The following is a 23,812-nucleotide window of genomic DNA, read 5'->3' as shown; positions in this document are numbered from 1 at the left end:
TGCTCAGAGTAATTGAGTACACCCCCTTTGAAAAGTAACATTTTAAACAATATCTCAATGAACACAAAAACAATTTCCGAAACGTTGACAAGACTAAGTTTAATATAACATCTGTTTAACATAAAAGTAAGGTTAATAATATAACTTAGATTACACATTTTTCAGTTTTACTTAAATTAGGGTGATGCAAAAATGAGTACACCCCACAACAAAAACAGATTTTTAATGACAGCACCAAGTCTTCTAGGCATGGAATGAACAAGTTGGCGACATTTTGCAACATCTATCTTTTCCATTCTTCAAGAATGAGCTCTTTTAGAGACTGGATGCTGGACGGAGAGTGATGCTCAACTCGTCTCTTCAGAATTCCCCATAGGTGCTCGACTGGGTTCAGATCAGGAGCCGCTGAATCACTTTCACCCTGTTCTTCTTCAGAAATCCAACAGTGGCCTTAGATGTGTGTTTAGGATCATTGTCGTGTTGGAAAAGTGCATGACGACCAAGGTCACGGAGTAATGGTAGCATCTTCTCTTTCAGTATAGAGCAGTAGATCTGTGAATTCATGATGCCATCAATGAAATGCAGCTCTCCGACACCAGCAGCACTCATGGACACTTGACACCACCATGTCTCACTGTAGGCACCATGCATTTTCCTTTGTATTTGTCACCTTTGCGACACCATACAGTTTTGAAGCCATCAGTTCCAAAAACATTAATCTTGGTCTCATCACTCCAGAGTATAGAGTCCCAGCAGTCTTCATCTTTGTCAGCATGGGTCCTGGCAAACTCTAGACGGGCTTTTTTGTGCCTGGGCTTTAGGAGAGGCTTCTTTCATGGACGGCACCCATGCATGCCATTCCTCTGCAGTGTATGCCGTATTGTGTCACGGGAAATAGTCACCCCAGTTTGGCTTTCTACTTCTTTAGATAACTGCAGTGAACTTGCATGCCTATTTTCTTCAACCCGAGGTGTTAACTTCCGTGGACGACCTGGACGTCTCTGTGAGATAGTTGCAGTTCCATCTTTTTAAAATTTTGTACCACTTATGCTACAGTATTCTGACTGATAAGTAAGGCTTTGCTGATCTTCTTCACCTTTCTAGTGTAAAGAAATTATTTTCTTTCTCAGGAAATTTCTCTTCCATGTAGTGCCATTGCTGACAGTAAGAAATGGGGTTTTAACACCCTTTTATAGCCAGCTGTCTGCTGGACACCTGTGTAATGAATAATTGGACTCACCTGTGCTTGAATTCTTGTTAAATTAGACATTTGTAGTCTAAAATTTAGCTTTGCTCCAGAGACTTTCAGTGGGGTGTACTCGTTTTTGCATCACCCTAATTTGAGTAAAACTGAAAAGGTGATATTATTAACCTTACTTTCATGTTATAAATTAAACAGATGTTATATAAAACTTAGTCTTGTCAACATTTTGGAATTTTTTATTTTTATTTATTTTTTTTTTTTGTGTTCATAGAGATATTGTTTAAAATGTTACTTTTCAAAGGGGGTGTACTCATTTACGCTGAGCACTGTACATAACCAGCCAGTGTTCAAAACTTTCTCCTTACCTCAGCCTGATTCACAACGATAGGTTTGTAATAATGTTTTCTAATAAAATTGGTACTGGTGGGTTTCCACGGGAAATTCAAGCATGCCACCTTTCATATTTGCGTCATTGTCACGTCTGTTTACGTACAGGATTCCCAGCTAGTAGGTTGTATGGCGTGTGAGAGGATGCTACAGGAGGCAGATCGTTTATAGCCTTTTCTCACAGCAGCTGCAATAATTAATCTTATCATTTTGATGCCAGATTGTATTCCAGAAAGGTCCAAATGACAATCATCAGAGTGGCTACAGAAATTGAAATCTACAGGTAACACTAATACACACTGAATACATGGTCACACAATGCTGATGTTGTTAACATTAACAATTTGAGATCAAAGTATAACAATAATGATAATTTGCACGGTTTGACGTGACCCAAGCTTAGATTAATCATTGATAATAATGATTTATTGTAATGCTTTTTTCTCAGTTGGTTAGAACAAAAGTGGCAGACATGTTACTTGTTCAGATGATATTTTCTGGTGAAAATTTTTATTTTGGTCATACTTCCAAGGAATAGAATCTGTGATTCTGAAGTACAGAATCCACACCGATGACTGACAGCAAACAGATTCATCCGTGCTGAGGAGCCGTACAGATGCACAACACACGTAAAGATAATAATTCCACAAATAACTGCAATTGCAGGTTTCAAACAGAGATGGCGGCAAAAAGGCAAAACTTACTGACTGCAGCTTTAACCTGAGTGCTGTACCAAACCTGGTCTCATGGGAGAGACGTACCCGTGGGCACGTTTTCGCGAGACACAAAATTACGTACCGACGAGTACGTCTCGCTGCAGTTTCCGACAGAAACGGACGCTAGAGGCCGGTAAAACGTCGATAAGCGCTTTTGCTCGTTTTCACGCATGGTTTCGACGACGGCCGGGGTCGGATTATCGATTCGTAAAGACTCGTTTTGGCGTCTCCTCGCGCAATATCATGTCACGACTTCAAAACGCATCTGACCAGAGTGCCCGATTTGTAAACGAACGTACTTTGGACTTTCCGGCTCTACGCGTTTCGCTTTTTTTGGCCGTAACCAAGCTTGCTCGGTAGCTCGGCCTATACTGAGTTGGACTTACGGCGAGGAGTCGACTCCCCCCTGCCTGGGTACGAATCCCGTGAAAGGCGACTGACGGCAAAAAAAAAAAAAAAAAAAAAAGAGCTCAAAGAGAGATCTAAACGAGCTGAAAAACGGACGCTTCTTACGTCACGTTTGCTTTTGTTAACGCTATCGGGTAGGTTTAGGCGTAGTGTCGGTGGGAAGTTATTTTAAAAACGCAACAGAGCGCAAACGTCATATCGAGAACCGTGGCGATTCGTCTAAAAAGCAACGTCATAAAAACGGACCGCATTCACCCTATTATCTGCTCCGGCAAAAAAAACAAAACACGCTTTTAGCGCCGCTCAGTGGACATTTCAGAGCGAAACTGCAGCGATATGTTCTCACTGGTACGTATTTCGCGACTCGCGAAAACGTGCCCACTGGTACGTTTTCGTCATGAGACCAGGTTGGCTGTACCTCAAACTATAGACAAATGTGATTATTTATTTAGCCATTTGTCAATATGACCACAGCTAAAACAAATTTTAGAAAATTGCAATTAAACAAATCCCAGCGAAACACTAGCAGAAATGTGCGTACAGAGAATTTCTTTATATTTCATACCTGATTTAGACCAAACTTTCAACATTTCTTTACCAAAGCGCCGGAATGAGAATTCACAGCACGCTTAAACGAAAGATCCATTCCGTTCACGTACTGTATTTGATGTAATTTAAATGCAAGATCACCCTCTAGAGCACACAGACCCCCAACCCCCTCCCTCACACACACACACACACACACACACACACACACACACACACACACACACACACACGCATGCTGGGTACTTTCCATTGACTTTTGCTGCTTTATAACAGATCTTATGATAGTTTATATCACCTACTACTAAAGTAACCTTTTTGCATGTTTACATTTTACTAAAACATTATTTAGTGTGTTTATTAAGCCGTTTGGCTGGTCCCCTCAGGTTTTACTATCCTCTTGGGGACATTTGATCTCTCTCTCTCTCTCTCTCTCTCTCTCTCTCTCACGCGCACACACACGCGCACATTTGACGTCTCAGCTGAAACTCATCTCATGCTACAAAACTAAAGAAGCGTCTCAGGAACATTTGAATTATTGCAACATGTCCAGATAGCAGGATCTCGCGCTCTCTCGGCAGTCGGTGGGCAGCGCGAGGCGTGTCTGCAGCGTGGGCTGCATGTGGGGACCGTGTTTCTCCTCACCACTCCCATTCACCGGCGGCTGAACTGCAGAAACGCCACGTCCTCTCTGACAGCGCTTCATTTATAACATACGCAGACACGTTTCTCTCATTTGGAGTCTAACGGAGAGGAATAATTCATCGGAAGGCGGCTGCGTGTGACTTGGGATAATGTTTGGATACAGTACTGGAGCAGACACGAGGACTTCCAGTGATCTCATGGATTAGATGATGTGCATACTCAACGACTTTGATCAATTTGTGCAAGAACAAGTATGTTTGCGTGTATATGGCTCGGTTTTCAGTGGACTGAACGCCGTTTCCACTGCTCAATGTGATGTGGATACTTGTCAAGGACATCGTGCGTAATAAATGAGCCGTTCTGGAGATCGACGGCGACAGGAGCCCCGGAAAACACTCTCGTAGTGCTGCTGTGATGGAGCCCGGTGGATGCGTGTCTGCTTAAGCGATGATCTTCAGCTGTCAACTCGTCGGAGAGTTCGTGCGCGCGCTCGGAAGGCTATAGGATCCGCCGGACCCGTCTGAAGAGCAAAGTTAGGTTGGATCCCGAGATCAAAAAACAAGGTAGGCTTTCCAAGCATGCGATGTAAAGGGCGCTGTGCGCGGGTGCGTGCTCTAAATGGGGCATTGTTGTACGAAAGACTGTATCTGTGACCTTTTCAGCGGCTCTAATCTGTCGTTTGTGGAAGGATGCGAGGAAAATGAGATTGATCCGGTGCGTGCAAGGGATATGATGTGGCGGTGTACACGCTCGCGCGGTTATTTTGCACTCTTTATTCTTATTTAAAATGTCACCAACACTTCAGTTTCGAGCTCGGACTTCATTCAGGACCGCGGACAGCACCCTGTCTGAGGCGAGGGGGAAGACTTTTGCGCGTGAATGTGAAATAAGCACGCGCTTCTGGTTTGATTGAGATAGGAGCATGCATTGTGGTATGATTCAAAAAAGTGTCGGTTTCAAGTCAGATAAAGGTACGAATGCTCATCAGTCTCTGATTGACATGCGTTCGTCAGGACCGATAACGCTTCCGTCGACTTACAGTATGTTGTGTGTGGAGAGGTGCTTTGAAATGTTGAAATAATTGGTCTGCACTTTTCTTTCTCTGACTCACACATCTAGACTAACACACATAAAGGGAGCGAGAGAGAGAGAGAAAGCCCGATAGAATGATTCTGAAGGTCATATTTGACAGAAATCTAACATTCTCAGGAACTATGACCCTGAACTAGCACTGTTGCCATGTGACAGACAGCAGTGCTGCTGCGCATCCCAATACTGCTGTTCCTCTCAGCCAAAAATAGATTGGCTGGCGAGTGGAGAATCACCAGTGGAGACTGCCGTCCTGAGATATGAATCACAATGAGATTTCCAGAAATGAACTGATTAGACTTCATTGGCAGACTCTTCTCTCTGTGTCCAGTAATTGGTGTGCCACACCTAATGGATGTCTGATATCCTGTGGAAAGTGTGTAATTACTGCCCTTTGAGTTTGTGTGTGTGTGTGTGTGTGTGTGTGTGTGTGTGTGTGTGTGTTTGACTGTGAGTTTTCCTTTAATCTCTGTCAGAGAACAAAGCAACAATGAGAACTACTAAAACCAAACATACACTCTTAAAAATGTTGGGTTAAAAACAACCCAAGTTGAGTTAAATATGGACAAACCCAGCAGTCGGGTTGTTTTGACCCAGAGGTTGGGTTAAATCTTTGTCCAACATGCTGGGCAGTTTTATTTAACTCAATTGTTTAAATATATATATATGTCTGGCTTAAAATGAACCCAAAATATGTTGGAAAATTAAAATCAGACACATAATTACTAGAGGCAACAATAATAATCAAAAGCTGAAGATTTATTAATAGGCAATTTAATACATGTTTATTATTTCATTATTATTCATTATACTTATTAATAAATGTCAATGTTAATTTCCAACCTATTATGGATTCATTTTAAGCAAGCAATATAGAGTATATATATATATATATATATATATGTATATATATATATATATATATATATATATATATATATATATATATATATATATATATATATATATATATATATATATATATATATATATATATATATATATATATATATATATATATATTATTTATTTATTTTTAAAATATTTGAGTTAAATAAAACTACCCAGTAGATTGGGGAAACATTTAACCCAACCGCTGGGTTTGTCTATTTTTAACCCAAATTGGGTTAATTTTAACCCATCATTTTTTAGAGTGTACAGTTTCCGTTTAAGCAAACATTCAAATATTAAAGTTTCTTGTGAAGTTCAACTATATATTTATTTTTTGCTCCAAGACATTTTTTTACACTACATTATACAAAAGCCTGGTTAAAAATGACCCAAGTTGGGTTGAAAATGAACAAACTCAACCAATTTGGATTGTTTTAACCCAGCGGTTGGGTTAAATGTTTGCCCAACCTGCTGGGTACTTTTATTTAACTCAACTGTTGTATTGTTTAAAAATTACTGTATTGCTTGCTTAAAATGAACCCAAAATATGTTGGAAATTAACATTAATATGTTTAATAAATGAACATTTATTAATAAGTTTAATGGATAATAATTAAACAATAAACATTTATTAAATTGATTATTACTAATTTAATTTTCCAACCTATTTTGGGTTCATTTTAAGCCAGCCATATAGTAATTTTTAAACAATAGTTGAGTTAATTAAAACTACCCAACACGTTTGGTAAACATTTAACCCAGCCGCTCGGACAAAAGAACCCAATTGCCGGGTTTGTCCATTTTTAACCCAACTTGGGTTGTTTTTAGCCCAGCATTTTTTTATAATGAAGGGTAAAAAATGTCTTGAAGCAAAAATATAAACACATAGTTGATGATCTTCACAAGAACCTTTAATATTTGAATGTTTGCTTAAATGGATAACTGTACACTCTAAGAAATGATGGGTTAAAATTAACCCAATTTGGGTTAAAAATAGACAAACCCAGTAGTCGGGTTAAATGTTTGCCCAAAAATGTTTATTTTATTTAACTGAAATATTAAAAAATAAATAAATAAATGCTATATTGCTTGCTTAAAACGAATCCAAAATAGGTTGGAAATTAACATATATTAATATGTTTAATACATTGACATTTATTAATAAGTATAATGAATAATAATGAGATAATAAACATGTATTAAATTACTTATTAATAAATGTTCACCTTTTGATTATTATTGTTTCCTCTAGTAATTATGTGTCTGATTTTTAAATTCCAAAATATTTTGGGTTAATTGTAAGCCAGACATATAGTAATTTTTAAACAATAGTTGAGTTAAATAAAACTGCCCAGCACGTTGGACAAACATTTAACCCAACCTCTGGGTCAAAAGAACAACTTGGGTTGTTTTTAACCCAGCATTTTTGTAATATGCATTGTAAAATATTTTGTGGGGAAAAAAAAGTCAGATAAGCTAAAAATGCCTATTTATATTACTTTATATATATATATATATATATATATATATATATATATATATATATATATATATATATATATATATATATATATATATATTGTATTCACCATCAACACGACTGCATTCTGTTACACCAACACAAGCACTTTTAGGGTTCATAGGTCAGGTAGAAATATCTTCTAATGTAGCAGTTTTCACTTTTTACAGGTAAATTACAATCCTTTTAATTGAATATCATAAAAGGTTTCAATTAATTGTCCACCCACTTGTTTATCTTCGATGCATTAGCATTATGTAAGCTCAGAGAAGAAGCTAAGCTAATTCTATATTACACAGACACTCTGGATGTTCATACCACTTTATATACTTCACTGGACAAAACTTTGGCATCTTCCTTCGGCTTGGATATGGCTGAGAGTACTGGGTTCAAATATAAGTTATTCTCATCAAGATCCGTTTGTACCAATATGTCAGTCTTTTTGTAAACATTACATTCGACAGCCTTTCTTCTGGCAGCTTGGTTAAAGCTCTGAAAAAGGTCATTAATGAATTCATGCGTTCTGCACATTTTCATTGCTGTTGTTGGCATGCTTCGAGAACACAAGCTTGTTCTCTCTCTCTCTCGTTCTTTCTGTCTGTAGTCAGTCAGCTCCCTCAATATGACATGGCCACTCTGTCAGCTCTCTGGGAATTAGAGGGTGGGAGTCTATTACTCTGAATCTGGCAACCCTGAGGCAAAGCAAGCCCTCTCTCCTGCCTCTGTTCTGCCCGGTCCTGCAGCCCTGTTCACAAATCCACCTGTACTCTCGGCCTGCTTGAGTGTATGTGCTGCTGAAACTACAGGATCAAGATGGCTGTGGGTTTGTTCTTTGGATGTGGGTCAATGACAGTGTGTTGATAATGCACAATGATGTGAAAAAAAAAAAAAAAAAACAACAATAAAAAAACTCCTTGGTATGGAAGCTTAATTCTGCCGTGGAATAAAGAATTAAACAAGGTAATTGTGATATTTTATATTTTTGTGAAATTACTTTTTTCATGCAATTCTGAGAAAAAAAGTCAGAATTGTGCATGTGGCCGAAACTTTGGCACCCACAAGCTGTATTTTATTTTATTATTTTTATTTTTTTCTTCTCTATACAACACTCTGATCTCCTTTCACACCAGTGTTCATCTCTGTTTGGCTTTACAGTTCATTCTCAGCACTCCCAGAGTCAGGAACAATCTCTCTGGATTCTTTCATCTCTAACTTTTCCTGAAGTGTAAGGATGTTAATCATGGTGTTCAGACTACTCTTTCCATTATTGGATCCTTTGATCATAGTTCTCAGCTAATCTTGCGTCGTTTGGATGTTATTTCTCTCCCCTCCCATCAAATTGCAGATGCATGTCAGCAGGAACGCTGCTGTTAATTCAATCGGCAGTTATTTGCAATTGGCTTTATGTAAAAAGGTTTCTTGAACTTGTGTTGTTTTTATGGTAACACTTTACAATGATAATTTTGGTAACACTTTATTTTAGTTGCTTATTAGCATGCATATTACTAGAATATTGGTTATTTATTAGTACTTATTAAGCACATATTAATGCCTTATTCTGCATGACCTTATTCTACATTCTTAACAACTACCTTACTAACTATTAATAAGCAGTAAATTAGGAGTTTATTGAAAAGTTGTAGTTAATAGTTTATATGTGTTCCCTATACTAAAGTGTTACCACAATTTTAACTTAAAAAAAGTAAGTTACCTGGTTGCCTTAAAATTTTGAATTCATTGAAATGAAAAAAATAAAATAAATAAATAAATAAATAGTTAATACAAGATTGTTTTATAAATAGAAACTCAAAATATTATATATATATATATAATTTTTTTTACAGTGTAACTACAATGAAAGCATTTATCTTATTTTAACATTTACTAATATGTCATTAAAATCAAAAGTTATATCTGTTAATATTACTTAACATTATTTAACAGTATTGTTTATTAACTAACATTAACATTAATAAATGAATCATGTTAATAAATACTGTAACAATTGCAGTACTAGTTGTTAGTTACAATTAATGATGTTAATGTAAAGTGTTACCATTGTTATTATTAAAAAAAATGTGTTTTTTATATAAAGTTTTTAATATATTATTTTAATAAAAAATATAATTTATATTATATCACAAATGCATTGCTCATTGTTAGTTAATTGTTAGTTAAATAATGCATTAAATAATGTTAACTAATGGGACATAATTGTAGTGCTACCATTGTTATAATTAATATATATATATATATATATATATATATATATATATATATATATATATATATATATATATATATATATATATATATATATACAGTACAGTCCAAAAGTTTGGAACCACTAAGAGTTTTAATGTTTTTAATAGAAGTTTCGTCTGCTCACCAAGGCTACGTTTATTTAATTAAAAATACAGTAAAAAACAGTAATATTGTGAAATATTATTACAATTTAAAATAACTGTTTACTATTTAAATATATTTGAGAAAGTAATTTATTCCTGTGATCAAAGCTGAATTTTCAGCATCGTTACTCCAGTCTTCAGTGTCACATGATCCTTCAGAAATCATTCTAATATGCTGATATATATATATATATATATATATATATATATATTCTAATATTCTTATTCTTATTCTTAAATTATATGTTTTATATTATAATTTTATTAGAAGCTTTTAATATATTGCTTTTATTTTAATACAAAATATAATTTATATTAATAATATGATCAATGGCATGCTACTGTTAAATATTGTTTGATTAAAATGAACAACATAATATAGTTTAATACTTTAGTAATATGTTTGCATTTACACCGCAAGGCCTTGCCTTGGACACAAATTAGTTTTTTTTTTTTTTTTTGCAATCACTTAAGACAGTCTTTTTGAGCAAGATGTGCATTTTCAGCGGTGTTACCGCGAGGCAAGCACTCTTCACAGAGCATGCATGAAAACATGCATGCGAGCGTTCAAAAGCAGCTGCATGTCAGTCAGACAGAGACTGATGCTGCAGAAAGAAGGAGACTGTTGCATTTTGCATTTTAGCAATGAATAAATGGTACTTTTGGCATCCCTGCTGTCATATAAAAGGTTAATGGCTGTTTACTGAAACGTGCATCTTTGATCCATCCATTCATTCCTCCCCCTCTTGTTTTAATGTCCTGTTCTTATTCCACAGTGTTCCTCTCTTCTTACATTACTCTGCCTGGGGGAGGCTTCCCTCCCGTCCCCGCTCTCTTTCTTCTGCTGATCATTTGTTCATGCATCTGCAGTGTAAACACCGCTCTCTTACTCAGCACTCTGCACGAGGGTCTGAAATGGTGAACACTAATAGCTAATGCCTGTGGGTGGAACACATACTGTGTGTAATGCCAGTGCAGCGCGAGGCATGGCAGAGGGAAGGGTGCTTGTCTTTATATGTCTACTCAGCTAAACACCAACCAATTATCTCAATCACTGTTGTGTGAACAGGGTGTTGGCAAGGAGTTAAAAATAGACCCGTCTCAAACTTTTAACAGTCACGCATGTGCAATCGGTTTTATGTTGGATGCCTCTAACTTCTGTGCATTTGAACTGTAAAGGAGACATGAACAATGGGGAAAACATTGAACGATGGGGAGAGCATTTATTATAGCTTGTCAAATTTTCCCCTATTTGGGTGCGAGCAAAAACACGTCGTTTTTGTATGTGTCCCTTTAAGTCAAGTCAAGTCACCTTTATTTATATAACACTTTTTACAATGCAGATTGTGTCAAAGCAGCAGCTTTACATTGATAACTGGTACATTATTTTGACTGCACAGCAGCTCTTAAAGAATAGTGTCAATGCAGGCAGATCAAAGCACTGTTGAATATCAAATGTCAAGTCAAATATCAAGTGTCCCCAACTAAGCAAGCCAAAAGGTGACAGCGGCAAGGAACCCAAACTCCAACAGGTGACATCAGGTGGCAAACAGGTGTTAAAATGGAGAAAAAAACCTTGGGAGAAACCAGGCTTAGTCTGGGGGCCAGTTTTCCTCTGGCAAACAGTGCTTAGTTACGATTCAGGTAGCTATCATAAGTCCGATAGGATTGCAACATTCAAAGTATTTATTCCAGTTCCATCCAGTTGAGGATTGTATTCATCATGCCGGTATGGACGGTTGTTGAGGACACGGATCTACCGCCTGCAGTTGATTTTGATATTCTAGGTATTATCAGCTGCCCTGAATTCTGAGATCGCAATAAACGTGAAGGACTATAATGTATTAAGAGCTCACTTAGGTACTGGGGAGCTAAACCATTTAGTGCTTTCTAAGTAATTAGCAATATTTTAAAATCTATACGATGTTTAACAGGAAACTAATGCAGTGATGACAGAACTGGACTAATATGGTCATACTTCCTAGTTCTAGTAAGAACTCTAGCTGCTGCATTTTGTACGAGCTGTAGTTTATTTATCAGGCAAGCAGAACAACCACCCAGTAGAGCGTTACAGTAATCTAGCCTTGAGGTCATGAACGCATGAACTAACTGTTCTGCATTTTTCATTGAGAGCATATGTCGTAGTTTAGATATATTTTTGAGATGGAAGAATGTGGTTTTACAGATGCTAGAAACATGGCCTTCAAATGAAAGATTTAAATGCAAATGAGCTGCTGCTCCCGCCTCCTTTCCAGAAGAGGGCGGAGCTTTAACAGCTCAACAACAACAAAGCTGGAGAATCTCACGCAGCCAAAATGAGGATTGTCAGTAACGGTGTTCAGCCTTACATTGTTCAAACCGGAGTCGACACTGATGGAGAGACTCAGGAAGAACTTACAACTTTTAGACTTTTCTGAATGGTTAGTGGATAAATTGATGTAGTTGCTGTGGAGTTGATTCAACTCATCCACTAGCATGTGCCGTCATGTTCATCTTTTGTGTTGAATTGACCCTCGTTTGTGAAGCAGTCCGGCGTAAAATGACGGCATGACAACAACACTCGACTACAACAACTCTTCCTCTTCTCTAAAGCAGCCCAACATGACGGCACAAAACGGCAACATTCACACTAACTAAAGTTAAAAAAGTCAAATCATAATAAACCACCCAAGGCATTATGGCAGTATAACAATGTTAATATATCAACATGTAAACTACTACAATCTGATTTGAATGTCAAATTATAGTGACAACCACAATATACTGAAAACAATTTGGATTTACTTTGACAAATTTTCGCTCAGAAATCGCTAGTAAATCTCACAAATCATTACAAAGAAACAATAAGTAATACATTGGATTAAACAGGAAAATTTAAAGTAGAAAGACTGAAATAGTATTTTCTCACAAAACGTAGTAAACGCTACGTGATTAATTAAAGTTTAGCAAATTTAGCTAATTGTATTTTTTTCTCATGAAAAACATCACTTTTATCCTTGATTTACTATAAAATTACATGTATTCTCCAATTAAATCTAATGTAATTGTCCACCGTATGGCAAAGTAACGTTTTACTTGAGCTTTTTAGTGCTAAAATGACAAACATATATATTTACAGTGATTTTTGCATTTCTTTGGTTACAGTTCGTGTCTTCTCCCTGTTTTCACTGATTTCAATAATTTATTTATCATTCTCTGTTCACCTCTGTGATCTGAATACATAAAGCAAAGGCATGCAAGAATCGCCCAAGCTCTAACAAAAATATCCTCATTTAGCTCTTTTATTAAAATATAATGACGTGTTTGAAGTTAATGTTCTGAAATCTTCATTCAAATATATCTTTATTCATGACTGATTCTTCAACGGAAGTATTTTCTTACATCACAGTTTGCTCCACATATGAAATGTATTAAATAATGCAGAGAAATTTTCATAATATCTGTATTATTCATACATCATATTGAGTTATTACAGAAAGCAATACATTTGTGGGATGATAGTAGTAAACAAGAGAATGAAGGGTCAAACTTTCCATGCAGTGCAAAACAAAAGCGACACAAGCTTAATGGAATAAATCAGTTCTCACTCCCAAACATCTCTTGTTGGTTGTTTCTGCTTATATGCATGATTTCTGCACCTCCCGTTGATATGCATCATAGTTGAAAAATAATGATGCGCTCGGACTGATTGTTGGCGACAGAGAGATGTTTATTAATGCATCGTGCTACAGTAAGTGTGGTTATGATAGACAGCTCTATTTGCAGAGACTGTGTGAATCCATCCTCTCATGTAGCTGTGTAGTCGATCAACACGCCGTTTGCTATAAGCTGCTTTAGAAGATGTCAAATGAGCTTTATAGTGTTGGATTAAAGGCAATTAATAAGGATCAGGTTACATGCTTACAGCTGCAATAAAGAATGTATTAAGTTAACAATCATAAAATGAACTCAAAGTTCTACTTTAAAGGGGTCTTATTCTGCTTTTTTCCCCTGTTCATCTTTCTTTATTGTGTAATGTTGCTGTTTGAGAATGAAAAAGCTTTGCAAAGTTCCAGTTCTTCTCTATATCAGTGTCAGTGTTTCTGAAACGCCTCCATCTTGAGTTTTCTTCACAATATATTTCTCATTTAAATAATTCATATGCAGAATAAAGGGGCGGGGCCTGGTTGAGTTGCGGTTCCTGGAGGTTATGGTAAGGGGCGGGACATTTCCCAAACACCAATCAGAACACACTGCTCCAGCCGACCAATCAGAGCACATTGTGCTTTTCAGAAGGAGGGGCTTCATAGAGACAGGAACTAAACAGAGCGTTACTGACAGACTGGGAAGAGAGGAGCTGCAGCAATGGAGAATATGAGGAAAATAATCAATCTAGTAAAGCCTCAAAACAAAGACTTTGAAAAGGGCATAATAGGACCGCTTTAATTTATGAATTACATACTTTATTTGAACTGTCCAATCTCTTTGAACAGTATTATTGTGATATAATCTCTCTTTTACAGGTAAAGTAAGATCATAACTGAAGCTTAATTGCTAGTAATTATATTCAGCATGAATGCACAATGCTTTAAAGCTTCACTGTGTTTGCAACATTTGTCTCGCTTCTTCAAAGATCTTCAGCTCATGTTTGCGAGGGACTGAGCTTTCGACCGAACACAATGTGCAACAAAAGCCTCTTGCCGAAAATAGCCGATCAATCTTCTTCTCAGCATTTGATTACCTCACTTCCTGTGTCAGTGTGGGAAAACGTCCAGAGTCTAATGGTTTAAGTGCTGACTTTCTTCACCTGTGACCCAAACACTCTTCTCTTTATGATTTCTCTCTCCTCCATGCGGCATAAGGCAGTTTATTTCATCTTGTCTATCAGATGTGACTCATATTTACAAATCCATAATCATTAAGCAAGGATGGCTGTCGGGAAACCGATGGGCTGATGATGCCAAATGGATTGTATGATGATGTGGTGATTATGACAACAGCCGTGATCGTCATGTTTTCAAATACTTGATTTCAATCTTAAGTTTATTCTTCAATACTATTACAGGATCAACCATTCATTAAATGTTACTAACGAGCCCTAAAGTCACAATGGAATCAAAACGGACAGTTCAAATTTTGTTTAATGGAATAATGCAATGTTTATTCTAAATAATTTATCTGTGCAAATTGTTATTGTTTTAAATCCCATCTCTTCTCCTCTCTGATGATGAGGGCGGGGCAACCTATCACTCACATGAGATCCACCAATAGCAAACCACAACCACACAGACAAAATCAAGCCCCGCCCTACATTTGTTCTTGTCTGCAGAAGCGTTTCACTCGGATATACGGCACAAACTGTGGCTTTTTGTGTCAAACATGAAGTTGGTTTGTAAAGTAAAGAGAGATCACACAATGTACGTCAAGTATTGAAAACAGATGCACGTAAGAATGAGACAGCATTGATTTGTCTGGCTGCTTAACAACCATTTGACTATTAAAGCCATTAGACATCACAGATGGTTATTAGGCGAGAAGATCATATGTATGTGGCCATGTGCAGTTAAGTATTAATATTTTATGTCTAATTAAAAATGCATCAATGTGGGATTTCATTTATAGATTTTTTTCTTTATCGTTTGTGTGCATCTAATAGACTATCAGATGTTGTTTCGGCTCATTATAAGCAGCTAACAGCGTGCTGCTCATGGCTTCGTTGCTCTTAGACTTTCTGGCTCAAGGTCAAAGTGTCTTTTGGTTGCTGAGTTGAGTTAATGGACCTACTTAACCTGGCCGTGTTTGAGCAGAGGACGGCGTTCACGTCTAGAATTACTTTCTTTGAACATTTCCCATTGTTATCATGTTGAAATCAATGCAACAGTCACAGCATTGTGAGTAATAGGCTATAGGCTCACTCTGCACACTTTTAGTGGATTGTTATTGTCATTATTTGAAAGAACCATTCTAGTTTGTGCAAATGAATAACATATTCATACAGTCATTATAGAGATTGCATCAAGTCTTGGTTATTAAAGGAGAGTAAATGCAATTGCTTACGTTGCTGCTCATCCACGACTGCCTTCATATTCTGAGCATGTCGTGAAAAACTATTGCATTCATTTTTCCCAGCTGGGCAGTTTAAATGTTACATTGTGCTTCACTTTCAAGCTATCATTGTCATTATTTAGAATGCAGACTTTGTATTTCTTCTTTTCACATTAGACTGAGATTCAGAGAAGCAGAAACTCTTTTATCGCTAATACAATGTCCTGACATGACTTTAGTCTTTACAAAAGAAAGATTTTCCACAACATTTCATAAGTCATACGAGTCAGCAAGTGGTGGAAGCTCTTGTAAGCGGATTGGTCTTGGCAAATGTTTAGCGTCTGCCATGGACGTCTCTGTTACAGACCTAATGAACTCTGGCAACAGAGTAAATCAGTAAAAATCCTGACAGATGCTGCTGTAGGGAATAAAACTAATTCTGTTTAGACATCAGCATCAAGGTCAACGGAATCAAGTCCCTTTCAGTTTATTTGGACGGGCTGAAATAGACGTGTTTTACCAACCCGCACACAGATGCAGGACAGACTGGATTTTTTTAGCTTTTAACTTCCACACCTGTCAGCTTTACCTGTTAATCATGTTAATTACTGATGAAAATGGTAGATTTGTTTCAGTGATAACAAAGATATAATGAAAAAGGTGCTTATTGATAATAAATAAGCAATTTTAATGAAAAAAACACTGCTGACAAAAATATAATGAAAAAACGTTGGTCACGTTTTTGTTATTTTGCAGTATTTCATCAACTTAAAGGATTGGTTCACTTCAGAATTCAAATTCCCTGATAATTTACTCACCCTCATGTCTTCCAACATGTTCATGTCTTTCTTTCTTCAGTCGAAAAGAAATTCCAAAAACATTCCAGGATTTTTCTCCATATAGTGGACTTCACTGGGGTTCAATGGGTTGAAGGTCCAAATGTCAGTTTCAGTGCAGCTTCAAAGAGCTCTACATGATCCCAGACGAGGAATAAGAGTCTTATCTAGAGAAACCATCAGTCATTTTCTAAAAAACAATACAAATGTATATACTTTTTAACCACAAATGCTCGTCTTGCACTGCTCTGCGATACGCCATGCATTACGTAAACATGTTGGAAAGGTCACGCGTGACGTAGGCAGAAGTATCGATCTAGTGTTTACAAAGTGAAAGTGCAAAGACTAAGTCAAACACCCTTTACAAAAGAAGGTAAAACAACAATGTCGGACGATTTTGAAGTTGGAGGAGAAAATGAGATGGAGTTTTTCGCTCTACCGCGGTACTATGCATGACCTTTCCAACATGATTACGTAATGCGTGGAGTATCACAGAGCAGTGCAAGACGAGCATTTGTGGTTAAAAAGTATATAATTTTATTTTTCATAGAAAATGTCCGATGGTTTCTCTAGATAAGACTCTTATTCCTCGTCTGGGATCATGTAGAGCTCTTTGAAGCTGCACTGAAACTGACATTTGGACCTTCAACCCGTTGAACCCCAGTGAAGTCCACTATATGGAGAAAAATCCTGGAATGTTTTCCTCAAAAACCTTCATTTCATTTCCACTGAAGAAAGAAAGACATGAACATCTTGGATGACATGGAGGTGAGTAAATTATCAGGACATTTGAATTCTGAAATGAACTAATCCTTTAATTTACTTGTAGTAATATCAGTAAAATAGACAAGTTATTGACAGAGTAGTCTATTTCACACTGACAGATCATTAGCATAGTAAAATAGACAAAAATGGTTGACTATGACATTATGACATGAGAAATATTGTAAAAAACAAAAGCTTAAAACTGTGTAAAAATGTGCTTACTGCTGCAGGTCTGATATGAACTTCTTAATTTGTGCTGAGTCACCACCTTAAAGGTTCCCTCAAATCTAGAAAAAGACACTCATATAATATTTAGCCTAGTGACAGGAGAGACTAATGGACCTCTCTTTTCTCTCATCTGTGATGACACTAACTCCAGGCAGAGAACTTCAGGTCCCTATTGTAGTCATTCCCTACATGACTCACTGGAAATGATTCTTTCATTCTTGAAGGAACAGTTCACCCATAAATTTAATGTGTATATAATCACTTCTAGGAAACACTTACCCCATACGCCATCCTCTTTCAAGGACCAAAAACACCATAAAAGTGTTGTAAAAGTAGTCAATGTCTTCACATTTGGAGCAGTGGAGGGGAAGTTGTATGACTTTGAATTTGAAGTGTGCTTAAAGGTGCAGTAAGCGATTTCTGAGAAGCGCTGTTGAAAGTGGATCGGACCGAGCAGCACAACACACTTGTAGCCAATCAGCAGTAGGGGGCGTGGCCACTCATAATGGCGGAGGAGAGAAAGTGAGCGAGAGGGAGATTTGAAGAAAGACTGTAGAAAGAGAGATAGCTGAGAGACATTACAAAAAACCTGGATAGACCTAATTAAAAGTGTGAAAACGGATGCCAAGGTTTTGTATTTAAAATTTTACAGGAATGCTATAAGCGGCTAATAAGTGATTCAAAAAGCACTCTAACTGCAATTAATGTAAATGTATAAACTGTAATATATTTTCATTTAATGCAGTTAAGTGTCTGAAAACATGACATTCAGTATATTCTTTTAAAGTATATTAGTTCTGTAATAAGTACTCTTTTTAGAAGTATGTTAAAGTGCACTTCTTTTACACAAGGGATCGCACAAAAGTCATATGGACTGTGGTTGAACAATGAACAAAAAAATCCTCCTTTTGTGTTACAGATTTGGGGTGACATGAGGGTATTTTCGAGAACTGTTCCTTTAATCTCACATTTGTGCTTTGCTCTGAGCGGACATGAAGTGATCACTGATCTCCACATCTCTCAAAAGTCTGGAAGCTTCTGAAAGAGCAGATTAGAACAGGAACTTTCTCTTCTTTGAACTTCAGTTGTCTCGTCTTCATCTTTATTACAGCACATGCTGTTCATTTACTCAGTGTCCTTTTAACACATAAAATCACTTTTAATCTAGCCAAGTCATTATAGAGTTATTAAACTTTGAATGCACCCGATAGTAAATTATCACTGCTTTCATTATCTTCTATATCAGTTTGTGCATTCTGCTAATATCTGTGAATAATTTTAATAACCCTCACAATGACTGTCCTGAGTGATATTCTCAAGTAATTAACTCTGACTTTGTTTTTATTGCCTCTTTAGTCTGATCAAAAGTCTTAGGCCTGCTCTGAATAGATTCATTTGTGTGTATAAGCACACAAGGCAATGGAACATGGCACATCGGGACAGCGTTAATAGAAAGAGAGAGTGAAGGAGGAATGAACGTGGCAATTTCGTTTTGAGTCGAAGGTGCTGTGCAATTTAAGCACTGCGTATACTGTTTTGAGTCGTATAAACTAAATGATACATAATGTGAAGTATTTTCTGATAGATGCAAACAGAGATAAACCCTCAAGACCTTTAAAGGGGAGGTTGATTATGATTTCACTTTTTAAACATTAGTTAGTGTGTAATGTTGCTGTTTGAGCATAAACAACATCTGCAAAGTTACGACGCTCAAAGTTCAATGCAAAGAGAGATATTTTCTTTAAGGACTACAACAAACAAGCTTCTTCCCGGGTTAGTGACATCACAAACCCGGAAATGTAAATAAACCCCGCCCCCGAGAACACTCAATAAAGGGGGCGGGGCCATGTTGGGCTGCTTTAGAGAAGAGGAAGAGTTGTAGTCGAGTGTTGTTGTCATGCCGTCATTTTACGCCGGACTGCTTCACAAACGAGGGTCAATTTAACACAAAAGATGAACATGACGGCACATGCTAGTGGATGAGTTGAATCAACTCCACAGCAACTACATCAATTTATCCACTAACCATTCAGAAACGTCCAGTTTCATTCTAAAAGTTGTAACTTCTTCCTGAGTCTCTCCATCAGTGTCGACTCCGGTTTGAACAATGTAAGTCTGAACACCGTTACTGACAATCCTCATTTTGGCTGCGTGAGATTCTCCAGCTTTGTTGTTGTTGAGCTGTTAAAGCTCCGCCCTCTTCTGGAAAGGGGGCGGGAGCAGCAGCTCATTTGCATTTAAAGGGACACACACAAAAACGGTGTGTTTTTGCTCACACCCAAATAGGGGCAAATTTGACAATAATAAATGATCTGTGGGGGATTTTGAGCTGAAACTTCACAGACACATTCTGGAGATGCTAGAGACTTATATTACATCTTGTGAAAAGGGGCATTATAGGTCCAGAACAGAATATATACAGTTCTGTTGTGCAGCATCTTATGTGACAAATAAGTAAAAAAAAAAAAAAATTAATTAATTGTTTTATTTTCATTTGATTAGAGTTTAAAAGCTTGATTAAATTGTTAAAGTTTATATAAATGATTGATTTTGTCCGTGGGGAATTGATAGATGGCTGTGGTTTGCTATTGGTGGATCTCATGTGAGTGACAGGTTGCCCCGCCCTTATAATCAGAGAGGAGAAGAGACGCAGCAAGAGAGAGGGGAAGATATTCAGATTCAAGATTATGAGAAACATGGATTTAAAACAATAATGATGTGCACTGATAAATCATTTAGAATAAACACTGCAATATTCCATTAAAAAGACAAAACAAAACAAACAAAACAAAACAAAACAAGGATTGTCCATTTTGGTTTCATGGTTACTTTAAGCCAGGGGTCATCAACTATATTTGTCCAAGGGCCAGAATTTTTCTCTGCAGACACTGTAAGGGCCAGATACTCGTAATATAAAATAAAATTCGAATTGTATCCTAATATGTTATTATTTGATATACTAATTCTAATTCCAAATGTATTTTATTTTTTACATATTACCTGTACTGCAGCAAGCCACCAGGGGGCGATAGCGATATTTTAGGCTTCATATTTGTGAGGCTGTCAAGCTGTCCATCACTGTCACGCAATTGTGCGCTAATCCCAGGCAAGGAAAATTTTGACATTTGTGAAAAAATGAGCACGTGAAACAATAAAAGATGTTCAATGAGAGCAACGCGTTTATCGTCATTCTTGACTGAAGGCAGGCTATGGCACAAGCTACTTTTCAGAAGGGTTTTTTTTTTTTTCGTTAGATTTAAAAATAAATAAATATGGAACGGACCCGAATATTCAAATATTCGTTCGGTGGGTTGGTATTCGATTTGAAAATTTGACATTCGAATATTTTTTTATTTTTATTTTTTGCACACCTGGGATCCCCCGCGAAACGATTCTCATTCCCCTTGAATAAGGCCGGCGACACACTGGCTGCGTGAGCGTCTCAGCTGCGTGGCGTGTCCGTTTTTATGTCGGCTCCCATATTTAACAGGTTGGAGTTTGCACACTGAGACACGCGTCTCAGGCGCGCTCGAGCCATGCGGAAAACGCGTGCATGCTAGAAATAGAACCGACGTGTGTTCCAGCAACGGGAGTGTTCAGAACAGCGGAGTTTGTATGGACCGAAGTGCATGTCTGAGCTTGTGTTTTGTTGCTTTGACACTGTGGAAAATACAATAATAGAAACAAAATGTATTAGCATTTTTACCCGTTATTATCAATCTAAATTAATCTCGTTTTTAATTTAACTTAATTTCGTTTTTCTTTATTTAAATTTCATTTTTCTTTATTTAAATTTCGTTTTTTCTTTATTTAAATTTCGTTTTTGTTTATATAAATTTCGTTTTTTCTTTATTTAAATTTCGTTTTTTCTTTATTTAAATTTCGTTTTTCTTTATTTAAATCTACCCTTACTGTGCCAATTTGTTAGTCAGAAAAATATTAGACTACCTTAAAAGTATTGCTTAATTTAACAGACCTGTGTGTGTGCGTTTTATATCACTAGTGCAGTGTCCGTTCTCGGAGCATAAGCCCTGCCCGCATGAGGTGCGCCGCTTCCCGCTCGCGCTGTTCTGACTGTAGTTTACTAAAAGTTTATTAATTCTGAATGTGTCGCGTCTCGCGTGTCCATCTATATTGCACCAAATGCGACACTGCACTGCCTTGTGAAGTCGATTGGATGAACGGTTCTCGAAATAATAAAAATGCAAACGGACATACAGACACAGATTCCTGCCTTTATTAGAGAGAAAAATACGTTCATTACTACCGAAGCTTCGAAGCTCAAAAAATGGTATTCGGACCAGCCCTAAACTTTTTTCCTCTTACAAGGCTATTCCTGAATTCAGTATTATTCTGGGGGCCGGATGGAAATCTCTGGCGGGCCGGATTTGGCCCGCGGGCCGCCAGTTGACGTTGCATGCTTTAAGCTTTCTGTGATAACAGGTTTACAAGCATTTTTCATAGCAAAGTGAAATTCTGTAATCATCTGTTCACAAGTTATGCAAATTTGAAAATAAATGTTGCATTGCTCATTAAACATGCAGCACTTACGGAGTTTGCAGCATTTACTGTGAAGCGCTTGCTTTTTAAAACGCTGTAACATGAGCTGATCGTGTGTAAATGAGCTTATTGACGCACTTCACTCTGAAACAGCGTGGTGAACTATATACTTATTATATTATAATACACAGTGTGGTGTGTATCTACTTCCTGTTGTAGAGAAGAATGACTGAGAAAGCACAGGTTGTATTGGTGAAGCAAAATGAGTACTGAAACTATACAGTATAGACATTAGTACATGATTATGGGATATGTAAATCATTGGAGATTACATTTCCGCCACAAATAACTGTATGAAGATATTTTTGCACCAAAAATATTAGCACAGAACATCTAAAAAAAAGTGTGTGGATTCTGTCTGGACTTGCTTATGAGAGAGAAAGATAGTCTGGGTATGTGTGTGTGTGTGTGTGTGTGTGTGTCTCATCCTCTGTAATTTGGCACTTGATATATTCCCTATAAAAGGGATCCTCATGAATTTTTCATTCAGGATGCAGTGTGGCATGCTGGGTGATGATGCTAGGCAGAATGCTAGCGTGGCACAGCAAAACCTGCTTTAAACGGTAATTGCTACGATTGATCAAAGCATTGATCCGTTATTGCTTATATTTTCAGAGTCCTTGAGGCTCAAGGAACTTAATGTGCCCTTCTCCAGAGCTTCTTCAGATCATAACATTAGCATACCAAGCTAGACCCTCAATACATATTACATCTAATTGGCGCTTGACACTGAAGTACGCACAGTCCTGTGCTCATCTAAAAATAGATATAATAACCATCAGCACACTCTGCGGCCTTGTGAAATGTTTCATTTGCATGCACAACTCACGTGTGAGCGTTTTGAACCTTGTAGGAGACGCACACATTCCCACACACACAGACGGACTGAGCGGTAATCGATCAGGAGAACCGCAGTCTGCGCTCGCTGTGGAAGTGAGATTGCAGTGATTAGATTGCTGTTGGACGCCCTCGTGTTCGGCACTCAGAGAAGTCACACGTGCACCTGCTGGTCTACACAACAAATTCAACACATTCCATCAATACGGTACACTTTGGTGGCCATGACTGTCTTTAGAGGCTCAAATCTAAGTGGGTACGGAAAGGATTCAGACCCCCTTACATTTTTCACTCTTTGTTATATTGCAGCAATTTTGCTAAAATAATTTAAGTTCATTTTTTTCCTCATTAATGTACACACAGCACCCCATATTGACAGAAAAACACAGAATTGTTGACATTTTTGCAGATTTATTAAAAAAGAAAAACTGAAATATCACATGGTCCTAAGTATTCAGACCCTTTGCTGTGACACTCATATATTTAACTCAGGTGCTGTCCATTTCTTCTGATCATCCTTGAGATGGTTCTACACCTTCATTTGAGTCCAGCTGATTGGACTTGATTAGGAAAGCCACACACCTGTCTATATAAGACCTTACAGCTCACAGTGCATGTCAGAGCAAATGAGAATCATGAGGTCAAAGGAACTGCCTGAAGAGCTCAGAGACAGAATTGTGGCAAGGCAAAAAAAATTTCTGCTGCACTTAATGTTCCTAAGAGCACAGTGGCCTCCATAATCCTTAAAT

At 37.2% G+C, this 23,812-nt stretch overlaps 1 protein-coding gene across 1 annotated transcript in view; it reads left to right on the top strand.

Annotated features, from left to right (window-relative positions):
- The first annotated feature begins 3,718 nt into the window (after positions 1 to 3,718).
- Positions 3,719 to 23,812, top strand: part of si:cabz01090165.1 (uncharacterized protein LOC100333421 homolog) — a 196,734-nt gene continuing 176,640 nt past the window's right edge. Inside the window, exon 1 of the mRNA XM_048168655.1 lies at positions 3,719 to 4,469. The gene's annotated coding sequence lies outside the window, so the exon portion shown is untranslated. The remainder of the gene's footprint in view (positions 4,470 to 23,812) is intronic.

This window comes from Megalobrama amblycephala, linkage group LG19 (genome assembly GCF_018812025.1).
Source record: "Megalobrama amblycephala isolate DHTTF-2021 linkage group LG19, ASM1881202v1, whole genome shotgun sequence".
In the NCBI taxonomy this organism is placed as follows: domain Eukaryota; kingdom Metazoa; phylum Chordata; class Actinopteri; order Cypriniformes; family Xenocyprididae; genus Megalobrama; species Megalobrama amblycephala.
The sequence above is the reverse complement of the archived record's forward strand: the minus strand, read 5'-3'. Positions and strand labels throughout refer to the sequence as shown.